This window comes from Pleurodeles waltl, chromosome 8 (genome assembly GCF_031143425.1).
Source record: "Pleurodeles waltl isolate 20211129_DDA chromosome 8, aPleWal1.hap1.20221129, whole genome shotgun sequence".
Classification (NCBI taxonomy): Eukaryota; Metazoa; Chordata; class Amphibia; order Caudata; family Salamandridae; genus Pleurodeles; species Pleurodeles waltl.
Genome location: NC_090447.1, coordinates 120,399,061 through 120,426,019, shown reverse-complemented (window position 1 = coordinate 120,426,019; position 26,959 = coordinate 120,399,061). Strand labels below are relative to the sequence as shown.

At 45.1% G+C, this 26,959-nt stretch overlaps 1 long non-coding RNA gene across 1 annotated transcript in view; it reads right to left on the bottom strand.

Moving 5' to 3' along the window:
* The window catches only part of LOC138249074 (uncharacterized), a 79,700-nt gene that overhangs the window by 30,122 nt on the left and 22,619 nt on the right, over positions 1-26,959 (bottom strand). Inside the window, exon 2 of the long non-coding RNA XR_011194697.1 lies at positions 14,032-14,133. This is a non-coding gene — a long non-coding RNA (uncharacterized lncRNA). The remainder of the gene's footprint in view (positions 1-14,031; positions 14,134-26,959) is intronic.

Below are 26,959 nucleotides of genomic sequence, written 5' to 3'. Positions count from 1 at the left end.
TATTTTTCTAAATAGTGTTTTGATGGTCTTATTATAACGTTCCACTAAACCGTCTGTTTGAGGATGGTACACCGAGGTTCTTTTCTATTTGACCCCCAAGGAGTGACATATTTCGGCCATGAGTTTGTGACATAAATGGAGTTCCCTGGTCTGTGAGTATCTCCTTTGGAAAACCTACACAGGAGAAAAACTCAATCAAGGCCTGTGATATGGTTTTTGTGTGTATACTGGACAGGGGTATGGCCTCGGGATACCGGGTCGCATAGTCTACTAGGGCTAGGAGGTACTGGTGTCCTTTGACCGATGGGGTTAAAGGCCCTACAATGGCTAGTCCGAACCGAGAAAAAGGGGTTTCAATAATAGGGAGGGGCTGTAGAGGGGCTGGTCCGTGAGGGGATGGGTTAATCAATTGACACTTCGGACATTCATGACAGTGTCTCCTAATATCTCCATAGACCCCCAGCCAATAAAACCGTCTTAATATCGCTGCCTCTGTCTTTTCTCTCCCCATGTGTCCTTCCCCATTATCCCCATGTGCTAAATGTAGGACCTGTTGTCAGTACGTTTGGGGAACCACCAGTTGAGGGATTCTTTCTGCTGTGTTAGGGGTACATCTGTACAGTAAGTTATTTTCAATAAGAAAGGTAGGACCTACCGATCGCCCGTCCGGGTGTAGTGCCTGCTGCCAGGCCTTTTTCAGGGTGGGATCTTCCCGTTATGCTTGTCTAAATGTCCCTGCAATGGTTAGAACCGTGCCCGTCTGTGGGACGGATTCGGGGATTTCATGAGGTAGGTGGTTTCGATATTCCTGTCGTTGCTCCCTCTTCTCCTTCCAGCTGAGCTTCTTCCTCACTGGTCTTACGTCTATCTGTGTTGTCCCAAAAGGTGCCTCGGCCCACCAGACATTGCCTATATTTTCTTGGCAGGCCTTTTCTAAGAGAGGGGTGAAGTTCTCGTAGTCAGTACTGAGGATTAGATCCTCGCCCCAGTGTGGGATCATCCCCATGGTAATCGTTTCCTCTATCCCTCTCCAATTGAGACGTACCATAGCCACCGGATACTGCCGTTGGTCTCCATGGACGCATGTGATCAGGACCTGAGTTTGAGGAGTCCACTGTTCGGGTGTCACCAGGTCCTGTCTAACCACACTTTGGCTGCATCCTGAATCTACTAGAACCTTCCTTTATATTCCGTTGAGAGACACTGGTATTGTGTATTTGCGTTTCTTATTGCCCGACCATAATACCCTACCCTTCATCATTCCGATCTCCATGGGCTCCTCTGTTTCCTTCTTTAAGGGACAGTTCTGAGCTATGTGACCCCACTCTGAACAGTGGAAACACTGGGGTCCAGTTGTAGGGTGGCTTGGCGTCGAGGAAGGGGTATGTATTGCCCGCTCTGGGCCATGCAGGGTCATGGGTCGTGGGTGAATGGGTTTCCCTGGCCCTACATGGGGGTTAGTGGTGGACGTTGGTCTGGAGGGAACACTGTGAAAATCCGGGGCCCGCTTAAAGGCACAAGCAAGATCTATTGTGGTTTGGTTGGTTAAACCAGGGTGTTGTCGTACCCAATTCCGGGTGTTGGGAGGGAGGGCTTCTAAGTATTGTTCGAGGATAATGGCGTCAAACATCTCCTCTTTTGTGGTCTTTGTGGGGTGTAACCATCTTCCCCAGGCGTGGTGTACACAGTAGTATAAAGTGCGTGGATTCTCCTGGTAAGTCCACTTAGTTTGTCTAAACTTAGCCGGGTAACTTTCTTTATCCAATCGTATCCGCTCTAGGATTGCTTTCTTTACTTCAGTATAAGGGGTGGTCCCTCCGGGATTTACACCTTGATAGGCGGCTTGCAGTTGACCGGTTAATAAGGGTGCTATATATTGCCCCCATTTATCCTCAGGCCAATTAGCAGTGCTGGCTACCCTCTCAGAGTTTGTAAAAAACAAATCGGGGTCCTCCTATTCTTGATACTTCTCAAGGACACTGCTAGGCACATTGGAATGTACCTTGGTGTGGGCAATGGTATCGGTCAATTTCCTCAAAGCATTTTCATGGACCAACTGGTTGTTGGCCATGATGGTGGCCTGGCTTTTAGTGCTGTTTGTGGTGCTTCTCGCTCTTCTTTGGCCTCCTTGAGTTGTTGTTCCCAGACCAATTGTAAATGGCGCTGTCCCTCGGCCAATTGGGCTATCATGTCTGCCAGCGTGGGTTTCTCCTCCATGGCGTCGGGCTCTGAATTCCATAATCCCACTTCTGACACCACCTGTGACCGAGTTGGTCAGTGACGACACGAATGCAGTGAGATATGAGTTCAGGTGAATTTTATTGATATAGTTCTTGCTGATGTGACAAGACCTTTGCATAATTTCTGCTGTTCAGTCTTTGTCTGTCCTTTGTGCGATTTTAAGTCTCCTTTTCTTTGTCTCCTTCTTCCAGGCTCCTAGGAGGCGCATGTGGGAAAGAACAAGATAAAGCAACGGTAAGTTCCTTTTCTTTCTTTCTTATCCTTTGTTTTACTACTTCTTCCTATGCTCTGTCTTGGTTGTCTGATGTTTTTCTTCTCCTTTGTTTTCTCAATTCCTGTCCTTTTCTCTGTTAACTACACACTCCTTAATGCTCATCTGTCATTGCCTCCTGTTTTATCATTTCTCCTGTTTTCTCTTTCCTGTTGGTCTATCCTCTTTTCCTTCTCGTAGCCTTCGTTTGAGGTTTTCCTTCCTCTTTCTTCTTTTCGTTTCTTGCCCCTCTCTCGCGTTCTTGTTCTCTCTCTCACCTCTCTCTCTCTGTCTTTCTCTCTCTGCCCCTTTTCTTGTAGCGTTCTTTATTTCCTGTCTGTTTCCTATAACTTGGCTTCTCTTTTCCCTTCTCCTGTTATCTCTGGTCCCTTGTATGGGTTTCTTTCGTATTTTCTCTCCTTCTATCTCTCTCTCTCTGTCCTTCCTGCTCCCCTTCTTGTTTTGTCCCACTCCTCCTCGTTGTCCTCCCCGCTCCCCTTCTGGTATTCGTCTCCCTCTTACTCCCAGCCCGCCCTTTTTTCTTTAATCTTTCCCTTAACCTGTTCCAGAACGCACCTGGCGTTGCCACGCTTCTCCTGAAGCGTGGCTGGAGCCTTCGCCGTACGCCTCCTGCGCCGCTATCAGGGCTCCGGTCGCGTCCTCGCCTTCACCTGTCTCTTGGGGCTGCATTGGATGTCTTTTCCTCGGTTCGTCGTCTCCTTCCAAAATTCTATGTCAGGACCGGAGGCTCCGATTATGCTTTCTCTTTCTTTACTGACTTAAAACAGCAGCCAATCACAAACAAGTTTAACTAAAAACTACACATCCCATGATGCTCTAGTCAATGTCACATGGTCCAATCACCTATCACGACCTCTGCTCATATAACACCTGACCCTCAATGTCACTTCCTCTTTCTTTGCTGCTTCGCAACAGATAAGTGCATTTTATCTTTATTCTTCATGTAAATGTGATTTTTTGATGATAATTTCTTAAATATTAGAATGTATGGTGTCGCGATTTTGCGCACCTCTAAATTGTGTATTTGCACACCTTTGCGCTTTCGATTTCGGCATTTTTGCCGTGTTGATGCCCGATTGTGGAGTGGGAGCGGGAGCGCACTGCGTGTTGCACGCAGTATTTCTTTTATTTTAATTGCCGGCTCACCCGCGCGCGCTAAACTCATTCCAGAGCCGATCCTTCGTGTTTGAGAACGATCGGCTCGGAGTGTTCAGACACGTGCTGTCGACCTCCCGGGCCCTTTCTATTTATAGAATTTATTGCTCCCTGACGCCCCGTTCTCTAAACAGGAACGAGGGTTGTAAAATTGAGATAAGGCTTCTGCCTAGAGTGCTGGCAGGCAGCTCCCTCCACGTTTTATTGAGGGCACAATCGAATCCTTGCCTGCTGTGGGGTTTTTGCACTCCCCCCCTGATATTAGAGTACTTATTTGACTCCCACACTTAAGTAAGTGTAGACACAGTCTTTACACCAACTTTAATATCTTGAGTTCAAATGGCTCAGTGGAATGATCAAGACGGTGAATATTACACCGAAGAATTGGGAAACCAATTAGAAGTGGACTTAGTGGAAGCCCTTGATACTAGGGTACAGCAATCAGTTAACGATGCGCTGGTAAAAGCTCTAGGCCCATTCTCAGGCCAATTATTTGACTACGCACGCTCTCAAGGCTGGGTGCAAGGCCAAGCGCCACACCAAGAGAGAAAAAAGGCAAAAGGGAAAGCAAAAAATTTGGAAGAATCTTCCCCTGCTCTTAGTGACCTTCATGCTGATGCCTTTGAGAAGCTGCGCAAAAAAGCACAGCAGAGAGCATAATTACAGCTCAAAAAAGGATACTACCTTCTCTCCTTCCTCATCAGATAAGAATTCCTCATCCGAGGACTCAGACGACTCAGAGTCTGCAGTGCCTAGTAAGAAGGCTAAAAAAGTCATCCCCCCTTCCTTAGCACTCGATTTCGATCCATCGGAAATCATTCATCCCAGAGCTTCGAATTGGATCCCTCCTCCAATATCAGAAAAGGTTTTGATAAAGAAGTTCGCTCTCGCCTAAAGGCAGAATGCCCCAGACCGGATTTAGAAGGCAGAGTCTCAGAGACGGCAGAAATAGACCCAACCATAGTCACATTTATGAAAAAGTTCTCCAAAGATCCTAAGAAAGGATTAGATAGATCATGGCGGAACTGCCAAGATAAACTCTTAGACCTTTCGGGCCCCTTGACGAAGATTCTCGAAATGGCGTACGTGGCCAAAGAGTCAGGCACCCCGGTGGACACTGACATCCTGATTGGTTGGGCTCAAAGAGCTGTTTGCCAGTTAGGTAACACTAATTGCGCTATCTCCTCTGAACGTAGGAAGTCTATTTTGATGCGCATTGACCCAAAACTATCCGATCTAGCATCTTCAGAAGCGGGCCCTTCAGCTGATGGCCTTTTGTTTGGTTCGTCTTTTATTAAAGAACTAGCCAAGTTCTGCTCCACCTTTTCATCTCTCGATAAAGCCCAAATGTCTCTTAAAAAAGTCTTTAAACAAGGCCTTTTTACCAGGGCCGGTCGTTACGGCGGACGCATGGCTGGCCAAGGATCATATATCAGTCCCCAGAATTACTACCCCAGAGGCAGAGGTGGTTGGTATGAAGAACAATACACCACTTTCTACCCCACTCGCCACAGAGGAGGACGCCAACGTTTCCGCAGAGGTCCTCGCAGAGGGCAACAAGGTGCCATTCTAGACTCTAATTTCTCAGGTGAGCATTATTCCTTTTTCTCAGGTCACTCTTGGGGGCAGAGTGGCATTGTTTATAAGAAATTGGAGGAAGACTACCGGGGATCCCTGGGTTCTCCAATCGGTATTGGGCTTACACCTAGAGTTTGTCAGTACTCCCACCCAGATCAACCCTCCGCTCCAGATGTGTTTTTCCCTAGAAAATCAGGCTTTTATAGACAAAGAAGTCCAGGCCTTACTAGAAAAAGGCGCAGTACAGTATTCCTCCCCTCATCCTTACGGTTTTATCAGTCCTATTTTTGTGGTGGACAAAAAAAGGGGGAGGTCACCGCCTGGTCTTGAATTTAAAGGATTTCAACCAATGGATACTGTATCGGCATTTAAAAATGAAGGGTATTCATGTGCTAAGGGACTTTCTATTAGAAGGAGACTGGATGGTTCGTCTGGACCTAAAAGATGCTTATCTGTCAATCCCAATCTTCCCTCCACACAGGAGATTCCTCCAATTTCAATGGAAGGATCAGTGCCTGGAATTTCTGGCACTCCCCTTTGGCCTGTCATCAGCACCTTGGTGCTTCACAAAGCTGATGAGGCCGGTAATGGAATGGCTAAGAGCCAAGGGCGTCCGGTTGATCATTTATCTGGATGATATTCTCCTGATGGCTCAAGACCCTCAGATCCTGGTATCGCAGTTGAATTGGACCATCAATATTCTGCAAGATTTAGGTTTCCTGATCAATGCGCAGAAATCATTGTTGAGTCCGACGCAAATAATAGATTTCCTGGGGTTTCAGATAAACTCAATCTCATGTCAACTTCTTTTTCCCTCTCAAAAGATTCGCAACATCAAGAGGGAATTGAAGTCCCTTTTGACCAGGTCGACGGTTTCCTTACGGAACATAGCCAGAGTAGTGGGGTTGTTAGCTTCTTCCATTCAAGCAATATTTCCAGCTCCCTTACATTACAGAGCCCTTCAGAGGCTCAAGATCAGACACCTACACCAGGGTCTGAGCTATTCAGAACAAATCCCATTGACTATGGAAGTAAAATCAGAGATACAGTGGGGGCTACAACATATGGAAGCCTGGAACGGCAGAGCGATATTCGGGTCTCATCCGAACGTGGTGATCGAATCCGAGGCCAGTCGTTGGGGTTGGGGAGCTCGCTGCAACTCCTTAGTGACAGGTGGCAGATGGTCAGAATGGGAACAGACCCTACACATCAATTGCCTAGAACTGTTGGCAGGTTCCTTTGCAATAAAGAGCCTCTCCCCTCAGAAGACAGATTGTTGCATACTTCTACGAATGGACAATGTTTCAGCAGTGAGGTATGTCAACAAATTGAGGGGAATGAAATCCAAAATCCTGGCGGAGATTGCCAAGGAGTTTTGGCATTTCTGCCTGACACAACGCATAGTAGTCATTGAGGAATACCTTCCGGGGGACCAGAACATAGTAGCGGACTGGAACTCCAGATATCTGACAGACTCCAGCGACTGGAAGCTGGACCCAATGATTTTTTAATAGATAATCAAAGAATGGGGCAGTTGCGAGGTAGATCTGTTTGCTTCCCGCCTCAGTTGCCAGATTTCAAAATTCTTCAGTTGGCGACCAGATCCCTGTGCAATGAGGACAGATGCATTTCTTCAGGACTGGTCTCAGTTTCGAGGTTATGCGTTTCCACCGTTTCTTATGATTGCCAGGGTGTTGTCTCAAGTCCAGAGACAGAAAGCTCAGATCGTGTTAGTGACTCCCTTCTGGAGAGCACAACCGTGGTTCCCAGTAGCGTTGAATTTAGCTTGTGCCTTTCCTCTTCTCATTCCTCCTCGTCGGAATCTTCTTCTGAATCCGGAAGGCCATCAACATCCAATGATCTTGTCAGGAAAGCTGGTTCTGCTAGCATGGTTGATTTCAGGTCAAGATGTAGATCCTCAGGCCTTTCGCAACAAGCTGAGGACCTCATTAAACACGCCTGGGCGGGTAGTACCCATAAGAGATACGATTCAGCCTGGCGCAGATGGAGTAATTGGTGTGATGGAAGAGGTTCCAATCCGATGGAAGCACATATCGAGTTAATCATTAACTTTCTTGCAGAATTAGCCAATTCTGGTTTAGCTTACTGGACGATTAATAATATTAGATCAGCCATTTCAGCAGGACATATCCCGGTTGAAGGTAAACCTGTAGTTGAACATCCTTTAATATGTAAATTATTAAGAGGTATTTGTTTGTCTAAACCGCCTCAGGCAAAATACTCGGTATTATGGGACGTTAATGTGGTCCTAAAATTCCTGGATTCCTGGCCTGCTAATAAGGATTTATCTCGCAAACAACTATCGGCCAAATTGACCATGTTGTTATGTCTTGTCTGCTGTAAAAGAGTGTCAGATGTCAGAGCGTTAGATTTATCTGTTAGAGTATATTCACCAAATGGGGTGACTTTCACAGTATCTAGAAGGACTAAAACGAATTACAGGTCAGTAACATACCCAATGTATCCTGATAATTCTAAGTTATGTGTTGTCCATTGTTTAAAAGATTATGAAAATGTCACAGAAAGTTTTAGACAAGATGTTAATGGTCAATTATTGATATCATTGCAAAAACCATTTAAACCAGTTACATCAGCTACTCTAGCTAGATGGATGAGATGGTTAATGAATGAAGCTGGCATAGATACCAAGGTATTTGGAGCTCATTCGGCTAGAGGAGCTGTGGCATCCAAGTCTTATGCCTTAGGTTCTCGTTTAGAGGACATTATGAGAGCTGCAGATTGGTCTTCAGAGAATACGTTTAGTAAATTTTATCACAAGCCTGTGATGGATGTAGCATCTGTAGTAATGGGACAGCTTTAAACTAGCATAATCGGAGCCTCTGGTCCTGACATAGAATAAAAAAAATTCTAGCTTACGCGTCAAGAATTTTCAATTCTATTAAGGACACGGAGGCGAGGATTATCCCACCCATAAAAAACGTTATTATTGTACAGATTTATTATCTGATGAGATTATTGTTTATTATTCCCTCCCATTGGGTACCAGTTATATGTATAGTATTTATGGGATTTTTTTTCCTTTAAGAGTATTACCTACCTGTTTTATTTCATAGGTTCTGATCAGAAGAACTCCTGAGTCCAGGATCTTGGTAAAGACGTGTACCTTCATTGCGATGGAATGGTTTCCTTTTCAAGTTGGAGTATCCAAACGCATGTTCCTGTTAAAAAGAGGACTTTCCGAACTCCGAGTTACAGTTGATGTAAGAAGTTTTGATTTCAATGTGAACTATATCTGCTTTGACCAAAGAAAGAGGAAGTGACATCGAGGGTCAGGTGTTATATGAGCAGAGGTCGTGATAGGTGATTGGACCATGTGAGATTGACTAGAGCATCATGGGATGTGTAGTTTTTTAAAAAACTTGTTTGTGATTGGCTGCTGTTTTAAGTCAGTAAAGAAAGAGAAAGCATAATCCTCGCCTCCGTGTCCTTAATAGAATTGAAAATTCTTGACGCGTAAGCTAGAATTTTTTTTATTCTGCGTCTTCCGTGTTCTCCTCGTCATCTGCGCTCTCCACTTCCTCCGTGTTCTCCACTTCTTTTTCGCGCCGTCCTTGGTCGGCGTTTTTCAACCTCAGAACTCTAGGCCGCGCCCCCTTTAATCCCGGAAGCAAAAACGGATTGGCTCCTCCGTCCTGTAGTTCCGGGTCCTCTACGGCAGTGTCAGCACATGCTGTCTCCACGGACGGGCCGGCACTGCTCGGCCCGCCACAGGAGCCTAGCGAAGGCACTACCGTGCTATAATAATATCAAAAGACTTTACACAGATGCCTAGAAAATAATACATCAAAAGAACATTGTCAAACTCCACACAGGTTTGGATGTTTACATTTACAGTCTTATTTAGGCCTCACCTGGTCTTTTACAATTCTGCCAAGAATGACCTGTACTATGCCATGGCAAACGTCGACTCATAAGCATAACAGCACTCACTTGTTCAAATACCACAACACTCAGTGAAATGTGACCTGCTCGCAGCTACAGCCTCGCTCAATGTGCTGATGTTGACCATGACAAATGCAGAGCTGTTTGGCACCTCTGCAAATGTCTCATTGGGGGATTTCCCTCTGATTCCTGTTTCACGGACCACTATCCCCCAATGACATCACTTCACCAAAATGCAAGGGGGAGCGGAAGTGACATCACACACCCATTGATATTCATTTTCACACACATGCTTACACAAACACATTCTCTCTCACATAAACACACTCTCACCCAAGGGCACACACTCAACCTACACTCAACCTACACTCAACCTACATTTTACTACTTACCTTAGTTGCCAGCGAAGGTCATATTGCAGCTAGTTGTACCCAATTTTTATTAAACTAATAGTGAATAATACAATATTCACTAATATTGTAATAACAAAGTGGCAGAAAGCAAGGAGGGAGTATCCCCAGCCGACGTCCATAAGGAGTAGCTGCTGTTGTCTTCCTGGCACTGATTTTGCCACCTCTGAGGCCAGGAGTCGCAAATGCAGTGCCAGGTGTCACAGGGGCAAGCCATGGGTCACATCTGCAAACCCTGGTGACCCCTAAATGACGTCCATGCTATGCCCACTAGAACCATCAGACAAGGCATAAAGAGACTCATAGGAGGGGGCCTTCACGAAACTCCTACAAACGTAGCCCTCTAGGGGCTGATTTTTAATAGGTATGTTGCCAAATCACACTTTAAAACTGAGGATGCTTTCTTCACCTGTGTTTTACTGAGTGCATTAGAACCTCTTCCCCGGTGTCACCCAGATTTGCAAAGGCCTTCAAACAATACACGGGGATACATTTTCATTACATGTCTTTACTTGCTTTTTCAACTAACTCACAGTTTGAAGACATGCTACCAACCCAGAGAATACTGCAGTACCTTATACCTACTTCGATGTTGTTGTTTTCTTATATTCTAGGTTAAATGTATAGTATATTTGATTTGATTTTGATTTGATTTTATTTGAAGATTTATAAAGCGCTTCTACTACCCGAACAAGTCTAGGCCCTGCCACTGATCAAGAGACAAATTACCGCCAGATGGAAAGAGTGGCTTTAAATTCTATGTGTTTCTTCATTGGATGTCAAAGAAGCTTGCTTAACGCCTTAGAGGCGGATTTGAATTTAGGGATCCCCACTAACAGACAAGCACCGGCATTTTGCAATATTTGCAGTTTGCTGATGACCTTACGTTGAGCATTCAAAAAAACAACATTACAATAGTCCAGTTTGGATATGGCGAGAGCAATCACCGGATGTTTTTGAAAATCAGCTGAATTGAAAGAGCAAATTTTCCTGTAATCCTGAGACTAAAAAGTACAGCTGTGGTCAAAGCATTTACCTGAGCTCCAAAAGTCAGCACATTGTCAAAACTAATGCCTAGATTTCTAGCTATCTTCACTGGTGCAACTAAAGGACCAAGCTCTTGAGACCAACATTTCGGTGTCCAGAAGGAGGTGTCACTTCCAAATAGAAAGACCTCCGTTTTACCAGAATTTAGTCTTAGTTTGTTCATCATCAACTGAATGTGTTGTTTCGATTACTCATAGGTACCTGCTCTTGAGAGGAATCTGCCTTGGATGCTGCTATCCATCACAAACAGTCCAGGTACCTCTTTACAAAGTAGTGCCTCGGTTTTAGTTTTTAGGTTGAGCATAGCAGCGTGCAAGCTCTGCTTTTCCGATGTGTTGGTATGTATCTGGGCTTTTAACCACGCCCACCTCACGTCCATCACTACCACTCGCTCGTGGGCTTACCCTTCAAAAATCATTTCATGCCATTGGTAAATGGTTTACGTTTGTCCCTCCTTGGAGAGGCTTTGTTACCGCCTTGGCCATCGCGTCTGTTACACGGCTAATTCCACTTTTTTCGATAAGTTTCAATGCGAGCAAACTTTTTTTCCTTTTGTGTGTCTCTTCACGCTAATGCTCATGGCAGCCGTGGTGCTGTGGATCGACTCGCTTATGTGAAACTGTTTTACTTTTAATTTTCAGTTTAAGGAGCAAGAAAGCTTCAGTTAAGAGTTAACAACGCTAATAGCTCAAACTTGAGCAAATGCGAGACCTATTGCATTGCAAATGCTTGTTTGTTGTTGCATTCCTATCAAACAATTCTTCTTGCTCAATGTTTTTCTATTGCGAGATGCAGGTTGCCTCCTTTTTTTAAACCACACATGACCCCCACATTTTTTTAAATAATAATTTTCTTGATTTTGTAAGGCAGTTACAAGCTTAGCAATCAACATAACATTTCCCCAGCCATTTTCTAGCATGATGAAAACATCTGGCAACTGGAACCCCAATCGTTCAGCGTCATGGCCAGCCATGTCAGAGACATCATGTAAAACATGGAGAATGATCTCGCCGCGCATCCCGCATCTTCGTGAGCTTGTTTGGCAGTTTCTCGCTTTCTACAACAACTCTTCCTTTTTCACACAGAAATGTATGTTGAAAGTATCCCCCTGGGTAGAACACGTGCTACAGATGCTCAGTGGGAAGACACACACCGCAGGCCTGGGAGTTCCGCCAGCTTCTCGGCGCTTCCTCGGTGCCAACAGTTACTTGCATCACTCAGTGAAGGAAAGTTTATTTTCCTGTTAATATTTATGGAAGCATTTACATTAAGAGACAGAGCGTACCCTCCCTAAACAGAGACAATTGATGGGTGTCACCCACACTTGAAGAAGGGGAAGCCCTGTCCTGTGCCAGCCTAATTACAAGGGCTGGCATCTCGCCAATGCTCCAAGCACTAAAGACAATACTCCTGTTGAATGAACCCTCTTAAAAGCCCTACATTTTTAATCGCTCCTAATGTATGTCAGGGTATATCAAAGAATAGCATCTTTATGTTTTCTGGAGTGTGTCCAGCTAGAGCCACTTACGCCTCTTTGTTCATCTGTACAACCTCCCCACGCGCTCCCGCTGCTCATCCGGGTATCACAACAATATTTGCACTAATGATATAGTAACCCGGTTTACAACTGAAATAATTGCAGCCTCGGTTGTCACTCCCACGCCCTGCTGTAAACACCCAGGTAGCCTCCTGGTGCCCGGGCGCCGCGTCAGTCTCCTGCCTGGGACCTGAGGGCAAAGGACCTGTCAAGCCATCGTCGGTGGAGATGTGTCCTTGGTCCACAAGTGTGGGTCTCCTTGAATTAAAAAATGAAAACGATGTTTAGCGTCTTGATATGGACACATTGTGCCTAGCTACACCAAATGACAGTCTGCTCCAATTTTAGTTTATGCAAAATGGACCTGACCATCTGCATTTCCCTGCAGTGAAAATACTCTTGCTGAAGCTGAAGTTATTGTTGGTTTCGGAGACATATCACTATCTCTTCCACTGAGTAGATTTCACATGCTCAGTGAATTCACTTTCTCAATATTTCTAGTGTTGGCAACAGTGGTTCTTTGATTACATCTGCCTCAGGTCAATGTATATTCTGACCTTGATCATTTCAATCTGGCCTGGCTCGTGCTACTTACACGAGGAGGTAGTGAAAACCAAGAGAACTGGGGAATAAGGGAAGATGTGTTTCTCCCTGACATGTCAGGAATTAGGTAGTTAGAGTAAAGCACTATAGAGAAGGACTGTTGCTCAAAGGGACATAAACACAGATGTCAACAAATAGGGTAAGATGTAGGCCGGACCTGTGGCAGCTGGGGCTGAGAAGGACTGACTGGCAGGTCCTAAGATCCATGTTATTCATAGCCTGTGGTCTGGAGCATGGGTTAAATCTAATATCATATGGGGGGTCATATGGTTAGGTTTCCCCTCGAACTAGTACTGAAATCTATAGTCGGTTTCTTAGACTTTGGTGCATATGTAAGAGCCCCTAGTGCCACCACAGCATCATATGTTTTACGCTAAGGTGGCGCTAAAGTGGCTTTTTCCACAAGCCATATTTGTAAAGTGGTGCAATGCATGCATTGCGCCACTTTGTAAACTCTTGCACCACATTATGCCTGGGCCAGGCATAATGTATGCGAGCGGGGCGTTCCGGCACTAGGAGGCCCGCAAAAATGGCGCAGTGAAATTGAACAGATTTCACTTGACCATTTTTGGCATCATTTTTAATGCCTGCTCAGAGCAGGTGTTAAAATGATGCTCCCGTAGAAACATATGGGCCTCCTTGCACTTTGCTACACAAGCGTCAAAATTATTGACGCTAGTATAGCAAAGCACCACAATAGCATACATTGTTTTTAATGCTATTGTGCTAACGACTGCCATGGTGCACCGTATTATTAATACTGCGCAACTATGGTGTCATTAGGTGCTGGTAGGGGGTGCAGAAAAAGTGGCGCATCAACGCTGATGCTTCACATTTTCTTAAATATGGACCTTTATCCTGCCACTGGGAAGCATGTGCCATCTTGCTGGCATCCCTGTGTCACGCATCTGGGGTTAGATTAACGTAAATCTAAATATTATCTGCATTATTGCAAGGTCGAAATGAACCACGCAAACCACCCGGTCATTTGACACTGAGAGCTGTTGTTTTATTTTCTCTATGCATTGGAGATTTGACCACATTCTCTTGCTTCATGTAGTCAACCCGTAGGGCCACTGGCAAAAACTCTAGATGCTTCCTTCAGTGCGTCTCATCTGCCTCCTTCTGATGACAAGGTAAGGCATTATTTATCACCCCAGATAAACGGCAACGCCATGGGATATAGGTTTTCCCTTTATAAATGTCGGCAGGTTTAACCTGCTGAAATTTACAAGTGTTGAGTTATTAATGAAACCAATAATTACTTTTACTCTTGATGTCTTCCTATGGATCCCGCTCAACTGGGTCAAGCATCCTCTTCTGCACCTGACTCTCAGTTAGTAGCGAAGCACAAGCGGCAAGGCTCCCTAGAAGGAAAGTGTAGATTCAGGTCAGTAAAGATGACTCATAATTTAACGTGCAAGTAGCGCACACAATAAATCAATGTCAGTCAAATACGTATTTTCTATAAAAGAAGCATTTTAATTCTAATTCTACACATGCAAAACTAAATAACGTTTCAAAAAGCAATAACAGTCGTCCTGGAAGTAGTTGCACTAGTATCGCGCAGACAATTCCCAGGCTACCTGTTTCCCATGTAACTGTTGTGCTGTTATTCCCCATTCACATGCTGCAACATCCAGGGAGTGTAAACTATCAGGCCCTGCTCACGGGGTAGCCCCCTCTCTGTTAGTAAGGTGTAGTCACTTAGAGTCAAGTAGGGTTGCGAAAACCAAAGGCAGTATATTCCCCTGGGCTTGGTAGGCCGAGTTCTCAGCTTCCCCGCTCCAATGGTACGAAACCTGGCAATGGTGCAGTGTGGTCCTGGCCCAGATTGGCAGAATCATGCTGCACACATTCACATGCACAGCTCCTGATGGGTACTAGCTGTCTCTCCTGCGCTCACCAGTGCTATGACGATCAGGGTTGCTCCGGCCTCAGCCACACAGGTAAGTCTTTTCTTTCTTGCTTGGGAGCAGTCTCCTTGATCCGGCAGAGCTCTGACGGTATTGCCTCTGTTCTTGGGCCTCCTCTGATGCAAGGCCTCCCTCATCTTGGTTGCAGCAGCAGTTCCAGGACACAGGAAATGACCTGGACCTTTGGCTTCAGCGGTGGAAGTGGTACCTCCTGGCATATGGGGTCACTTTGACAAATCTCACTGTCTGGTCATACTGGCCTCAATTGCCTCTCCTGCTGCCCTAGAATATGGGGTGACAGCAACGTCTTGCACACAGGTGCTGGCCCAATCGATACAACACATTTCCTTGGCACATAGTGGCCCCTCCTGACATTGAAGGTCACCAACTTCCACAATGCTGCACACGGGCCACGGCCCGATCGATGCGGCCCTTTTCCTGGTGCACGGTGGCCCCTCCAGGCATACAGTGTTGCCAAACTCACAATGTTGCACAAAGGTGATGGCTCGATTGACATGGCACTTATCTTTGGTGCAGGGTGGCCCCTCCTGGTATACGAGGTTGCCAACCTCACAAAGCTGGACACAGGCGATGGCCCAATTGATGCAGCACTGCTTCTCAAACCTCATTCAAGGTCCCCACATGTCTTGGCTCCCCTCTGGATCTCACTCTCTCCAAAAACTCCTCTTCCTCATGAACACACTGGTTTTGGCGAGCAGGGAGGTATTGGTGCCCCAGACTGCAGGGGAGGTGGTCTTGGTTTCCCTAGGTGATGTCCCCTCACTCATCAGGGAGGCTAGCGGGCTGTTCCCCTAGTCCTGGTCACAGGCAGATGTCTTGCATAGCTTCTCCTCCTCATGCTGCCTGTCTCGCTGCTTGGGAGATGACAAAGTTGGGGGTATCACATTCCCCTACTTATAGTTAATTTCTGGATACCAAATGTGATTTAAGGTCTGAGCCCTTGAAGTTTTATGTTGGGGTTCTGATTCTTTGAAATTGACATTTTTCCCTTTTCACCCTTCCCCCTGAAAGATCTCTGTCACATCAGGCAGGACTCTGAAGATGATTAACCCACAGCAAGATTCATGGGGGTGACCAGAGTTCAAAGCACATAGATATGTGCATCAAAGGTTAATCCTGAGCTGTCTAAATCACCCCCTGTGAAAATCCTCCCTTTGAGTGAGAAATGCTGACATTTCCAGATTTCTTTATCAAAAAGATTCCCACTATCAGAAAAGGTGTCAACATCCTCAACTATAAACATGCTCAGAACCATCAAGTGGCAAACATCAACTTATTCTCTTATAAAAAACATTGCTTGTCTTAAACCCCCTTACTATACAGTGTCCAGTATTGCTATATGCTTAGGAAAGGCAATGGCCAAGTCCTTAAGGTCCTAATGCCATGTGGTCCTTAGTAGAATGTATGGGTTCCCTCTTTTCCACAAACAGTGTACAAATCCAACACACCTCCCAGTGATCTCAGCCAACACCTCCATATTACTGGCCTTTCATCCTTAAAATTACCCAAGAAAAGCAGTGTTGCTGCACGACTACTGATGGTTACCACACAAAACAGGCTTTGCTCAAAGAATATCAATGTGAACTCGGGCATAGATGAAGCACTGAGCTCGCTGCCCTGCACATCCTGGGCTAAGACTTGTCTTCTCATCCTTCTGGACCTCGCTGTGGCATTTAATAACGATGACCAAGAGATCCTTCATGCAAATAACAAAGAGGCTGCCCCACAATCCCAGAGAACTGCTGCTAATTAGAGTGTACTGTGTCTAGGCTTCAGAGAGGCTCTCTTCACCTCCGGGTAGTTCTTGAAAACGGGACCACATGCCGGAACGGTGCTGGACACCAGTCTTCCTGGCTTAGCTGTGAGGTCCTTGTAAGATCCTTTAAAATAGCCTCTATACGTTTGTGATGCTGCTGAAAGACACAAATTAGGAAACATAATGGAGAGGTGAAAATATGCTTCCTTGAAGTATTGAAAGATATTTATACACAATGAGTGTGGCGAACCCAGACGATATGTGCGTTTTACTTTCCTGTAAAATTGACCTAAAGACGCCTATAACTTTTCCAATGGATGACACGTGTTGAATTCTCCATCTAGATTTTTTTTTTCAAAAGAAAAGTCTATTCGAGATTAAGAGCAAGTATATGGAAAAGAGTAAACCTTGAATTTGTTTATTATTAAAAAAAAGTTCACATTCCAATTTCTGTATACCAGACAAAAGACAAAAAGGATTACTGAGAAAACAAATAAAGGGTCTTGCATGTTGTTGGGACAAGAATGTCCCTTGCATGGCAGACGGGCATGTGCCCTCTCCTGAGTGACACATCTGCATGTACAACTGGTAACCTGATGTTTAATAGCCCAGGAGACATGCTGATCTAGGGTGTGTACTGAGACCTAGGCCTGTCCGTGGTGATTCCTGTTCTGTGACCTGGAAGGGAGCTCCAGGTGTGCTCTCTTTACTGACCTGGACTGCTCTCTATGTTCTGGGTTATTGCCATGAAGCAGTGGCGCAGCATAATGATATATATTTGCATTGATAGTATGGAGAAGACTTTTTTTCTGTTTCAGGGGGAGTGTAACCCATTGGTCATCCTCATGAAAAGTTCCACTCAGATGTAACATGGAGACCTTTGGGCTGACATCCCTTTTCAGTGTCAAGTGCATGCAGACGTGGCAGAGATAGTACCATCGATGTTGTAGTGAGAGTCTGCTTGCTGGAACCAGTGAGAGTCATTTTGGAAAGCCCCTTGCTTGGCAAGACACATGTGGGAGGATGGAAGTGTATTCCCTGTAATCCTGGAGCTGAAGGGAGACCCAGGCACTGGAGGGAGGTAAGATGGAGACAAGGCTCCTCTTAGACATTCTATGAGGACCTTTTAGCAAGGTATGGATGGAGTTAGAAAATGGACTGCTGCATGTGTAAAGGCAATACGTGAAGGTGCCCTGCAAACAAGCTATCTGGCACCATTTCCAAGTTTATTGTTTTCTATTTTCACTGTAGTTTGTATGTCTATTCTGAGTTTAACAGCAAATTCACATGATGTGCCTCTGCCAGAGCACTAACTGAAACAAATGTATTCTTGGTTTTACTGCAAATGCCACCAAATGAATTGTCAGCAGCGCATGGTTAGAAATTAGTCTGTAAATTACTTCCCCTGCCCATTTGGGAAGCTGTGTTTACTGTGCACATTATTGAAAGGTGCTGACTTATAGTTCAGTAAGACCTTTGCAATAGCTTTTCTCACTCCTCATCAACTTGTTGGATTCAGATGCTGAGCATATCCCACACAAGGTGCCCAGACAAAGGCCAGGTATGTGGTGGCAAACAGTGAGAGGATCTGTCACCTGTGAGTCCACAGAGAGCATCCTAAGCAAACATCTTACGTGAGTGTTGCGTATTGGTTTGTGCTTTGCTGTGTCCCCCTAAGCCCTGCTATTTGGTAGGTGTGCGCGAGAGGAGGAGAGTCAGTAGATTCTGTTGTTGAGGGTGAGGAATGTTCGAAGTAAGACCTGCATTTGTTCCTTTCCTTGATTGCTATTTGAGGAAGTCTATTGACAGGCAGGTGCTGTCTTCACATTTCATTGTGGCCATGCGCCAGCTCCATCACTACCTGCTGTGAGCGCCATCAGCTTGCACAAATGCTGTGTCAAAAATTACATTTGAAAGGAAACCACCCAACATCTGTTCCTGGACTTTAGGCAATGGGTCAACATCTTCTCTCATGAAGATGAGGATAAAGATGGAAGCCAAACCATTGCAGTTTGTTACAGTTCCAAGTTCTTAACCAAGGACAGTTGTGGTCCTTAGTGTACTGGAGCATCTGCTGTGATACAGGGTTGGTGCATGCATGGCACTTAGTGTCTCAGAGGTAGTAGAACATCACCTGAAGCCTGCATAGCTAAGTGGAGATGCTCTGGGCCTGCCTAGCATCAAGAAGCCTACCTGCCTGCTTACAAAGGGAAGGAGAGCAACTGGCCCTAGAGGAGGACAGACTGGTGCTTGGAATACTTGCACTGTTTTACTTACTTTCGACTCAGTCTCATGTTTTACCTGTCCATATGAATGTGGCTTAGCACTGCAGTGTTTGCGGTATGCCTGTTGCGGTCACATAGGTGGTGTCTGTCACTAGGAGCGAAGAAGTGGTAGAAGCCAGTTTTGGATCACGTCACTGAAGAAACCAGCATAGCAGGGCTGATTCAGTGGTTGTCCTTCAGCAGTTTTAGACCATCAGGAGGCCCTTCCCACACAGTGGAGATGAGATCCTTCTCCACAGCTCATTGGCAGCAGCAGATCATGTACCTTGTGTTATGGTGGTGATACCAGATTGCACGAGGGTAGTTAGGAGATGTTGTTGCTTTACAAAGTTCTCCACAATAAGCACACTGGTAGGCCGGGTGACCATCTTTGTCAGCCCCAGTGAAACTTCCAAACACAAGCCACTGTCGCTACTCTACCTCTACTGATAGAGGCACACACTTGTGCCCTAAAGGGTGCACCACAACTACTGCAGCACTAAGTTGCATTCACATAGATTGGTAAAATATGAGACTTGAATTCAAAGACTGAGAGACTGCGTTTTTCACTAGACCTGCATTTTGAAATGAGTAACAAGTTCTGGTTCAAATTGCATCACAAGATACAAGCTGAACCCACCTATGGGTGACCACATTCATTGGTTACTTGCATAAACTAACTAGTGAACAGGAACCCGGATGATTCTCATCATATGTTCTCCTGCATTAACAGGTCAGTGCAGTAGGTTAGAAGCTGCACGCACTGTGCTAGATTGCAGCATCCATACGGGAACTGCACAATTAAACTAAGAACCTATGGTTGATGTAGGAACTATAAAAATGTGTTTTAGCCAATGATGTAGATCTCTATAGGTCAGCCCCAAGACTGTCTGTAATATTTTACAGAGCTTTTAAAGTACTGCATTATTTTTAAGACAACCGCTTGACTGTACAGTATGTGACTGTATCCCATGGTTGACAGACCTCTGAGTCTCTGCCTCCCCACTGAACCTCCCTGAGAAACCTTTGACTGCTCACCCTCACTACCTGACAATCAAGTGTGGAAGTGGAGTACTTGACACAGTACGCTGAGCCACAGAAGGGCACTCCAAAGACACAAGACAAATATGCCCAACCATCAAGGTGGTGTCCCCGTGGCTGTGTGCTCGGTCCCCCTTCACCCCCCCCCCACCACAACAGGGTTTGATACATACAATGCATTATGTTCAAACATATGCTTTTAATTATTCACTTTTAATCTAGTTCTATAAATAATGTGAAGTGGCATTTCCCATTTTAACTCCAATAGGATGGAACTACATTAAACTTGGCATAAAAGTAGAACTTTACTCAAGAAAGTGCCTTTGCTTGGTTTTGTGTACATCTGTGCAGTAGTGTTTGAGAAATTAGTGTGCAAATTGTGAACTGTTTAAGACATAAAGTGGTTACATTTTTTAGATATCTGGACCATTAATCTATGGCCCCACCACTGATTCACAAATCCATTTAGTATTCATCACATGAGGGAGCTATTTTTTCCCATTGTCCAATGCGGATTTGCGAACATGGCTCAATCACAGACAAAGCACTGTTGTGGATGTCATTACCCATCACGGTGCTCTGAGCACCCTAGTAACTTGCTTGTAAAAAATTAAACATAAATGTGAAACTACTGTGACTCCCAGGACCATGTGGGGAGAAGACCAAAATGGACCTCCAACATTAAAATTAATATAAAAAAACGAATTTTATTGTAGTATTTGTAAATCCTGTCCTGGATTCGTACATTCTAACCCCCCTCGCCCCCCCACACACACACACCCTCAGTCCTGCAGACCATCTTAGCATCCAAGAACTTGAAAAACAAGTTTTTTTAAATTAGGTCCTCTACAGTTTCACTGCACGGTGGGATTTAGCACCTGCATTGGGGTGTTCGCAGTGTCTCACTGAGCCCTTTGACTAAACAACCGCTACTGCCCATGGCCAAGGGCTGTGTGGATTTGGGGTTGGCAGCTATAGCAGGTTGGGTGCAGAACCTTACTGTAGTCTAGGTCGTGGGGCCAACTCCTGTTTTGTGTAGCTGGGCCCCACCAGAATCTAGCTGTCTGTATGGGTTTAGCCACAGAGAATTGTGGTAAATAAATGTAGGAGGCTGGCCTGGCTAATAGTGGGTACATTGTGGTACTTACACCTTGTGCCAGGTCCAGTTATCCCTTACTAGTAGAATAGAGGTGGTCTAGTCCTTAGGCTGATACAGGTAGCTATAGCAGAGCAGCTTAGGCTGAACTAGGAGACATGCAAAGCTCCTTCTATACCACTTATATCATATAGCACTATATCGCAAGAAAACACAATACTCAAAGTTACTAAAAATAAAGGTACTTTATTTTAGTGACAATATGCCAAAGTATCTCAGAGGATATACTCCCTTAGGAGGTAAGTAATATACACAAATTATATGCACACAAACCAAAATCAGGCAAGTAACAGTTAGAAAAGTAGTTCAAACAATGAAGAATCACAATAGAATGTAATAGGGAGAAATAGGCCTAGGGGCAACACAAACCATATACTCCAAAAGTGGAATATAAACCACGAATGGACCCCAGGCCTAGTGTAGTGTGTAGAGGGTCGCTGGGACTGTTAGAAAACACTAAGGGTGTCCAAGATACCCCACCCCAAGACCCTGAAAAGTATGAGTAAAGTTACCCTACTACCCCAGAAAGAGAGTAAAGTCGAGATAGGGGATTCTGCAAGGACAACAACTGACTGCAAAACACTGAAGATGGGTTCCTGGACCTGAGGACCTGTAAAGGAAGGGGACCAAGTCCAAGAGTCACGCAAGTGTCCAGGGGAGGCAGGAGCCCACTAAACCCCAGATGAAGGTGCAAAAGGGCTGCCTCTGGGTGGAAGAAACCAAAGATTCAGCAACATTGGAAGGTGCCAGAAACGTTTTCTTTGGTCAGAAGATGTCCCACGGCATGCTGGAGGATGCAGAGTTGTTTCCACGCAGAAAGAAGGCAAACAAGCCTTGCTAGCTGCAAGAGTTGCGGTTGAGGATTTTGGGTGCTGCTGGGGCTCAGGAAGGACCAGGATGTCGCCCCCTGGAAGAGGAGACAGATGGGGCACTCAGCAACTCAGAGAGCCCCTGCAGAAGCAGGCATCAGCCACAGAAGTACCAGAACAGGAACTAAGAAGATCTGAGGACAGCTGTCGACTCAGAATCACAAAGGAGGGTCCCACAACATCAGAGTCCAACTCAGCTAGTTGGGCAATGCAGGACGAAGTGCTTGGGACCTGGGCTAGGATGTGCACAAAGGAAGTCTTGCAAAAGTGCCCAGAAGCCTGAGAAGCTGCAGTTCACGCAGTATACAGGATTACTGTCTGGCGTGGGGAGGCAAGGACTTACCTCCACCAAATCTGGACAGAAGGGCCACTTGAACCCAGCTCATGTGTTCCAGGGACCCCGCTCATCAGGATGAGAGGGGACCCAGAGGACTGGTGATGCAGAAGTTTGGTGCCTGCGTTAGCAGGGAGAAGATTCCGTCGACCCACAGATTTCTTTTTGGCTTCCAGTGTAGGGTGAAGGCAGACAGCCCTCAGAGCATGCACCACCAGGAAACAGTCGAGAAAGCCGGCAGGATGAGGCACTACAATGTTGCTGGTAGTCTTCTTGCTACTTTGTTGCGGTTATGCAGGCGTCCTGGAGCAGTCAGCGGTTCATCTTTGGCACAAGTCGAAGAGGGACGTGCAGAGGAACTCTGGTGAGCTCTTGCATTCGTTATCTGGTGAGATATCCACAGGAGAGACCTTAAATAGCCCACAGAGGAGGATTGGCTACTGAGAAAGGTAAGAACCTATCAGGAGGGGTCTCTGACGTCACCTGCTGGGACTGGCCACTCAGAGCTGTCCATTGTGCCCTCACACCTCTGCATTCAAGATGGCAGAGGTCTGGGACACACTGGAGGAGCTCTGGGCACCTCCCCTGGGAGGTGCTGGTCAGGGGAGTGGTCACTCCCCTTTCCTTTGTCTAGTTTTGTGCCAGAGCAGGGCTGGGGGATCTCTGAAGTGGTGTAGACTGGCTTATGCAGAGAGGGCACCATCTGTGCCCATCAAAGCATTTCCAGAGGCTGGGGGAGGCTACTCCTCCCCAGCCCTTCACACCTATTTCCAAAGGGAGAGGGTGTAACACCTTCTCTCCGAGGAAATCCTTTGTTCTGCCTTCCTGAGACCAAGATGCCCAGGCCCCAGGGGGGCAGAAACCTGCCTGAGGGGTTGGCAGCAGTAGCAGCTGCAGTGGAGACCCCGGAAAGCAAGGTTGGCAGTACCGGGCTCTGTGCTGGAGACCTGGGGATGCATAGAATTGTCCCCCCAATACCAGAATGGTATTTGGGGTGACAATTCCATGATCCTAGACATGTTACATGGTCATGTTCGGAGTTACCATTGTGACGCTACATATAGGTAGTGACCTATATGTAGTGCCCACGTGTAATGGAGTCACCACACTCACAAAGTCCGGGGAATTTGCCCTGGACAATGTGGGGCCACCTTGGCTATTGCCAGGGTGCCCACACACTAAGTAACTTTGCACCTTAACCTTCACCAAGTGAGGGTTAGACATATAGATGACTTATAAGTTACTTAAGTGCAGTGTAAAATGGCTGTGAAATAACGTGGACGCTATTTCACTCAGGCTGCAGTGGCAGTCCTGTGTAAGAATTGTCTGAGCTCCCTATGGGTGGCAAAAGAAATGCTGCAGCCCATAGGGATCTCCTAGAACCCCAATACCATGGGCATCTAGGTACCATATACAAGGGAATTATAAGGGTGTTCCATTGTGCCAATGAGAATTGGTCAAATTAGTCACTAGCCTGCAGTGACAATGTTAAAAGCAGAGAGAGCATAAACACTGAGATTCTAGTTAGCAGAGCCTCAGTGATAAAGTTAGGCACCACACAGGGAACACATACAGGGCATACATTATGAACACCGGGGTCCTGACTAGCAGGATCCCAGTGACACATAGGCAAAAGCAAACATACATACAGTAAAAATGGGGGTAACATGCCAGGCAAGATGATACTTTCCTACAATAAATAAAAAAAAAAACTCCCAAAATTCACTTAAACAATCACAGTTAACATTCATTTATGGTTAAGAATCAAAGCTCGCACCCAAATGCAGTGCTTATAACCTCACACTTTTTCTGTCAATAAACAGCAAACCATATACTAAAACATCTTTAAATAACAACATATGCTCAATCCAATAAATAATACTACATTCAGGGTTGTCTCTTTCTAAGTGATAAAGGTAATGTGATATGTAATTTCAGCAGTAAGATTACCTAAAATATTTGTAATTGTACTCTTGCTTGAAGGGTGAAGTCATGAGCATTGCATTTGTGCACAAGTTATGGTTTGCATTGGCTGCAAACGTGAAATGTACGAGTATTAGGGATTCGTTGTGCAAATACAGGTCTGCACTGCAGCTTCTCTGCTTACTTTAAGGAGATCTCTTGTAATGAATTGTGGCACCACATCCTTTCAACCGAGCTCAGAAACACCTCTCACAATGACATGTGGAATCAGAGGGACATCTAGTCATGGCCTGTGATAGGATGCTGCACCCTTGAGCAGCTGGCAGCATGAGCACAAGGAGGATAGATGAGATAAAGACATCACTGCTGGAGAGGGATGGTGAAAGGCGAACAGCCAATAACGTAAAAACATGCAATTTACACATGAAAATGACTTATTTTCTTATTTTAATATTGATAAATATGTTGTTTTGGTTGATTCATTTGCAAATGGAAAGTGGCAGCATTAATGAGTGCTAGTGCAAATATGGGTCTGTGTTCAGTGAATGATGGTGAAAATCTCAGCATATACTGCTAATTAGTTAAAGATGGTGCACATCTAAACGTCCTAGGATTAAGGATGGTGCAAATCTGCCTGTGCAGTCAAGTTTGTTTTGTGATAGCGCAGATCTGGTTTAAAACTCGAGATCTGCACCTGCAAATCTGAATAAACATTCAAGATCAATGAGTGATAGGGCAAATTTCCACAGACATTAAGGATTCCTGAGTAAATGGGAAAATTTAAGGATGCACTACTCATTACTTAGCAGTGGCACAAATACAAACATTCAAGATTAATGAGTGATAGTGAAAAACTGATGGCAGTTATTTGGATATGGTGGGCATTCTTGGCACGATTCTTGGCATGATGGCACTCATCTCTGATTAATTCTTGCACTGGCATAATGGTGGCAATTTTTGAAATTTAGTAGGCACTCTAGGAACAAAGGGATCAACGTTGCACTAGCACAATATTGGTTATTCTTGGCTATTTATAGCACTATTGCAACTGCTGTCTGAGCCATCTTGCTATATGATTGAATTTATCGGTTGCATCCATCCATGTACTCACTCGTTATTCTATTAATGGACCCAACAATTTATTAGCTCTCCCACTTATTCAACTATGATCTATCTTTGAGTGCACTCTATATTTCTCCATGCAATAGTAAGTTTGTCATTCATCCTGATGCTCCCTCATCCATCCAACTATTGACTCTTTATTTCATGTCACATCCACACACAAGCACACCAGTGAAGAATCCCTTTCACTTACAAAATAGCCAGATCTTTTGACTTTGCCTGTTGTGATCATCTTGCTGATCACTGTTAACCCTTGTTTAGGGCAGTAGCTGTGTGATATTCCAGTCCCAACTTTAGTATTTTTGATCAAATGAGTAACAATCTCTCCCACCACTTTGGAAGATGCTTTGCGATCTGTCAAGGTGCTTAAAGAAGATAGACTAATGGTTTAAACTTTTGGAGTAGCAGCTCATCTATTGAATTTGGGGTGAATGCCAATAACAGTGTTTACTTACTAAGGGGTTCTTCTGGCTTGACTGGCAGACAGAATTAAGAGGGTGTCAGGCTCAAGGCGTTGAGCACTAAGCAGGTCTGATGAATCTATGATATGTTTGCTCAAGTAGAAGACACACCGGCAGTGTGATTGCCTTGATTTTTAGTCTGGATTATTTAACAGTCCAAAGAAGCAGGCAATAGCATTCTGAATCGTGCTGGACTCTTCCTTAGATAAAGCTTTGGTGCTATAACCTTGTTAGTGGATTTCATTGCTCTGCTCATGGCCGTCTTTAGCGCTGGTGGCACCGGTGTGAAAATCTTTTTTGACTCCCACCACATGACCTCCAGCAACACGATCCCCTCACAAGCACCCTCAAACCGTGCCCCCCATTTCTCCATAACCCCTTTCCCACATGCATTTCATTTGCTTGATAGAGCTACTCATATTCTGGCAGTCTCAGAGCACTTTACATCATACACACTTTATACACAGACAATGAATCATGTGTGTAAATCAGTCTATAGGACAAATTGCATACGACAGTCAGGATTGCAAGGTGTAGGAATTCTATGTTATCTATAAGAGTAAGTAGTATATTTTAAGAGAGTTAGGTCTGGATAAGTGCAAACTCGTGATTTAAAATGTACCACACTGGCTGAACTTGACTCTACTAATATCTCCTGTATTTCTTCCAAACATGTTTAGCAACATTAGAATAATGATAGACTGGAGAAAAATGCATAACATTCTAGCCTCTACCATGCAGTCTGCATGCCGCAGTTTGATGACAGTTCATAGGTCACTGTGCTATATTAGGATTGCAATTTATGATCTGCAAGTAAAAAAGAAACTCAGTGACAAAAGCAGTAACCTACTGAGCTATCCACATAAAATAAGGTTCTGTGAACCGCATGGTAGACACCCTTTGCAGCAGGCGTATTCACTCTCCGCACTACTGTATGATGAGTCAAAGCTGACATTAGGCAAATCTCTGGTCTTGATCCAGCAGGAACATTAGTCACCAGAGTTATCTTGACATTTTTATTGTTGCCTGAAGGCTGCTGGAAACACAAGGAACTCTGCAGCAGGTGCTTTTAAACTCATAATAAGTTATTTCTAAATGCAGCGCACGCCCCCTCCCCGAGGTCAGCGCCAGGTTGCTGCACCAGGTGTACCACCCTTCAGCCGCCCTTGCCTCTTCTAGCTTGATGATAGAGACAACTGCTTCTTCTAATACTTTATACCTGTCACTCTCACTGTAGTTTCACTACTTTTAGCATATAGCCGATAGCTTTTTGTTGTTTAAGCTTTTAAACCCTGGTTCATGCCAGAGAGGAGTGAGTTTGTGGTCTGAT